Raw genomic sequence first — 5,415 nt, forward strand, 5'->3', positions numbered from 1 at the left:
TGTTGAGAGAAATCAGATGTAGTTCTAAAATAAATATGAATATGCATTAATTCATCTCACTCAAAAAAAAACAAAAAAACACAGATTCAGTATTCCTCATAATGAATAAAAATAATGCAACTCAGAATATGTCGCAAACCTGCAATAATTAAATGTTAAACACAAATATACTTTATGTATTTAATCCCATTCTATTAACCAATGTCTTTGCTTCTGCCCTTCGATGATCCAGTTCAACCATACTAATAAGCAAAAATTACTCTAGACAAACATTTGTATGTTTTTTTTTATTGCTGAAGTGTGTTGAAATTTCTTCTTCTGCATTCTATTGTACGGACATAAATTTACTTTCCCTTCAGCCTGAGGCTTATTCATTTCACTTTTGGTGTGAAAAGGCTTTTATATTTGCCAAAAATAGAACTTTTTTATTTTAAAAACAAACAAGCAAGCCCTGTCCAGGTTTAAAAAGTAGCGCAAAAGTAACGTAACGCATTACTTTCCATAAAAAGTAGCTAAGTACCGTAATTAGTTACTTTTTTTATGGAGTAATGCAATATTGTAATGCATTACTTTTAAAAGCAACTTTCCCCAACACTGTTGGGCAGTAACTAGTTAGTTACTGTAATAATATTACTTTTTGCAGTAACTAGTAGTGTAACTAATTACTAATAAGATTAATAATATTACAGTTACCATCCATAAAACAGCTAGTTACAGTTACTTTTGATGCCTCAACCCCTACTGATTTGAAATCCAACAATCCAATAATTCCTAGATGCATTTTCATCATTTTCACGACTCGCACAGGCACATGAAGTCTCCAGTGCATCAGGAAAGCTTGCAATATGGAAAAGCTTACATTCAGCAGATATTGCCATTACACTGATTTTGTCATGAGAAAAGGGGATCTGAACACATACAACAACCTTGGAAAAAAATCTTCATGGAATTGTGTATGGGCAGGTTGTTTTAAGTATTGTTAGGGACAGTCTTACGCTGGAAAACATTAGCTCAAAGGCAAATATATTATGCCACTGACAGCCCCTATACTAGGTCTTAGCATATGCAGTCGGGCCCCTCTCAGCCTCTGGGCCCTATGCACTCTGACCCCCTTTTCCCACGGTTGCTACCCCACTGTATACTGTATATATAAGTGCTCACAAACTCAAAAAAACAAACAAAAAAAACCTAGCATTTGTGTTTCACATGCACAGTATTTGTCCGGTTCTCTGTATTTCCTTGCATTTGTTGGACATTACTAATAGATGGAGCGTTGAATAAATTAGTTTCATAGCAAAGAGCTCAAAAACATGTTTATCAAAATTATGCTGAAAACGACCCAAGAATTAATGTTAAAACGTTAAACATTTAAGCACCTCTGTCAGAATACTTAGGTGTCTTGCTTAGGTTGTAAATTAGTTATGTTTTTATATATTTCTATCAGCCTTTTTATCTAATGTTGGATACTTATTGCACAACTTCGCGCACTCGTCGAGACTTTTATTTTGAAAACATTCCTCAAGCGTGAACCATGACAACGCCTCACCGGCAGCCATTTTGTAGGTCACGCCTACCGGAAACGGTGTCTGCACCAGCACCGACCGCAGAATCAAAATCGAAGGAATCCCGGTCGAGAACCGTCACGTTTCGCTCGTCTCTCCCACTCCCATCCCGGACACCGCGCTTTCCTCTGCGGGTCGAGCGCCTTTCCACGCCGCCGTGTCGGAGGACCGACCGCTGGAGCGCGGGGGGATTTTCCAGAGAGAGGGGGAAGAAGGAGGAAGGGCAGGTCCCCCATCATCATCATCATCACCACCACCACCACTTTCACTCCCTTCATCATTTCCAAACATCATCATCATCAACAATGCGACGAGGCGTGTCTGCGCTCCCTAGAAACATACTGGAACACAAAACCAGCAGCAGCACCGAACAAAATGCATCGCGTTGACCGCACGCCGAGCCCTGACGCCGTTTGATGTAGCACGTTTTATTATTTATTTATTTTTTTGATCTGGAAATTTCTTGACTTTGTTGAGAGAGAGAGCGAGCGAGCACTGCGACCTTGCATCCAGCTGAATGAACGATGCGGACTTTACCAGCACCCTGATTTAGCACCGCATTTCCCACGGATGTCCTTCACCACGCCAAACAGCTTCTCTTTTCTCCGATCTGCGTGTTTTTATGGGAGTGACGGATAGCTAGTAGCCGAGACAAAATGTGGAAGTGGAGGCGGCTGATGCGGTTGTCCAACCGCTCCTTAATGGCCTTCATCTTTTTCTTCTCCATGTCCACGACCTGCCTCTACTTCATCTATGTGGCTCCCGGAATAGGTAACGTGAAGCGCGTCTGATAACTCATGTTTCTCGTGTGCGAGTGATGCGATTAAACACGCGTTAATCGTGTTTCATTCATCACCGACTCCAGATACTGAGCATCACCTCCCAAACGAGCACTAGTGATAGGTTGTGTTTAAAAACCCAGTGAGCTGCCTAACTAAACAGCCATTATACTGTGATGGTCAGAAATGCTAAACGCGTCTGTAATGACCAACAGTGCTATCTAGTTAGGCGCCTCAGTAGGTTTTAGGACGCAGTCAGTGTGCTAGAAAATTTAATTAGATTTGGAAATTGAAAACCCCATTGAATGGTTTCTTGCTAGGTTTACAACGTCCTTAGCCGACAACTATTTTGACCAAGTTTGTATATTTGAGGTAATTATGGGCTGTTAATGTGTTGAGATAAATCTCAGTTAGCTCTTGTTGTATCTTTGCATTTATCAAAAACCTCATGACTACAGTACGTTTATTTCTCCTTTATCTTTATTTACCATAGTTTTTGATATGTGTAGTAAGAACATAGTAAACCCGCTATGGTTTCTCATTAGCATATGGTTTCTATAAAGCAAAGTAGCATTTTTTCAGAAACATACCACCCTACATGCATTTATAAATCATAATTGGTGTCCTAATTCTACTAAAAATGAAGTAACATTTATATGCAATATTTTTAATACAAATACTATACTAGCTGTATACCCTTGTGAAAAAACATACTTTTTAAAAAGTTTTTATAAAGTATGGTATGCACGTTATTTACAATTAAATGAAAATTATTTTAGTTAAACTTTATATTAAATGTGGTTAGTTTAACTTTGGTTGGACTTAAATGGGTCATATGATGCGATTTCAATTTTTCCTTTCTCTTTGGAGTGTTACAAGCTCTTGGTGCATAAAGAAGATCTGTAAAGTTGCAAAGACTAAAGCATCAAATCCAAAGAGATATTGTTTATAAAAGTTAAGAGTCAACCACGCCTACCTAAAATGGCTCGTTCTAACACACCCCCACATGTCTACGTCACGATGTGGGAAGATTTGCCTAACGCCACCCAAATGTTCACGCAAAGAAAGAAGGCGTAACTTTTATTCTCACTGTTGCCGCCGCCGCCATGTTGTGGAGACGCTGTGTGTTTCGTTGTGAAAGCGAAACTACTTTGTTTGGTCTTCCAAAAGAGGACACAACTAGAAATCAGTGGTTAAGTTGTATTTACAACACTGTTCCAGAACAGTTCAACCCAAATATTCAGATGTGTGCAGCGCATTTTATGGAGGACGAGGACTGTTTCCTGAACCAGTAGCCTACAATGCGTCTGTGGCACAAAGGCTGTTTCTATCAATTTGGGCAGTTCCAACTTTGCAAGGACAGTCTGGCGCTTCTGACTCACAGCCTGTAAGTACGTTTACATTTTTAACGAATTTGCCACTGACGATTCAAATGCGAGTTTTGTTTTTAGCAACGTCATATGACCCCTTTAAGTACAGCTTATATGTAATTTCATATTTACTATTTTTCATATTTCTCTTTTAAATATGGTTAAAGTGTACTGCAGAATACACCAAGCATTTATGGTAAGGTGAAATATACTTTAATGTAATTTAAAACTTTTATGTCATGTAGTTAAATATACTCGTAATTACACATTTGTAATGATAAAGTTGCTATTTAGTACATTTAAACCTAACTTTAAATGTAATATCAAATAGTGCAGTACAAGTAAAATTAGAATCCAGTACTTATGTCATGTTGACTAACATACTACTTAACATACTTATTTGGCATTACTAAAAAGTGTTAAACAGGTGTGAAAGTGTACTCTCTTGTATTGGGATGCTCGCACGAACTGTCTTAACCTGTTTGCAGTTTGTCATGACTTGCTTGACTGAATGTCTACACAATAACCAGCTGTAATATTTAACTTTCAGTCTGACTGTTGTCCTTATAGAAGTTTGAAGAAAAAAAGGATTTCACAGCCTTCTTGGCCATTTTGTGTGGACATGAAACAGATCACTCTGCCGTCCCTCTTTCCGTGTCTGTGCTAAAATCTTTATCTAGAAATCCAGGCAACCCTCCAACACATGCCACTACATCGGCAACCCACGACTCCTGGAACACCTGGAAAATTGATGACTGTCCTGTTTTCAGTCCTGGAAAACACATAGGAAATGAGAGAAAATGTAAAATGTCCTGGAAAATCTTGTAGTTGTCCTGGAAAATTATTATTTAAAAAAATTCACTTGTGTTTTCCTTTAGCCAAGAACGAACAGTTTACCACTGGCCCGAAACAATTAATGTTAGTAGTAGAAAACGTTTGAACGGCCATAAATCGGAACCGGCCTGTTTTTGCTCCAAATGTGTCAACTGTCTTCAGAAAAGTTTAGATGGTGTTTTCTTTTCATCTTGGCTCTCTATAACATAGATACAGTATGTATATGTAGATGCTTCATTAGTGACTGTTACTATGGGCTGCTATATGTAAGCCGTCCGCCATATTCGAAGGGTCAACTTGACGTCATTCACCATAACAGTAACATAAGTTACCAATGTTTCAAAACTTGTAATATTGAGTTAATACATTTAAAAACACAAACCAACACATTCTCACCTGTATAAGGTTATCCCGTTTCTTAGGGAATTTAAAGGGGTCATATGATGCGATTTCAAGTTTTCCTTTCTCTTTGGAGTGTTACAAGCTGATTGTGCATAGATAAGATCCCTGAAGTTGCAAAGACTAAAGTCTCAAAACCAAAGAGATATTCTTTATCAAAGTTAAGACTCTGCCACGCCCCCCTAAAACGGCTCGTTCTAACACGCCCCCACATATCTACCTCACTATGTGGAAATATGTTGATTTGCGTAATGCTGCCCAAATGTTCACGCAAAGAAAGAAGGCGTGGTTTCAGTAACCGCAGTTAGTGTTGAAGCAGCCATGTCAGTTTGATTTCATTTCTGTTTCTGGTTATGTTCCTGTCAAAATTTCGTTCGTTTCCAGTTTTCGTTTTCATTCATTGAGCCCTGATCTTGAGACTGGTGTTTAGGCATATGCCGGTATCAAATTTTCATGTTGCGATTAATTGCT

Source organism: Sinocyclocheilus anshuiensis, unplaced genomic scaffold, assembly GCF_001515605.1.
Source record: "Sinocyclocheilus anshuiensis isolate Anshui unplaced genomic scaffold, SAMN03320099.WGS_v1.1 scaffold4546, whole genome shotgun sequence".
NCBI lineage: Eukaryota > Metazoa > Chordata > Actinopteri > Cypriniformes > Cyprinidae > Sinocyclocheilus > Sinocyclocheilus anshuiensis.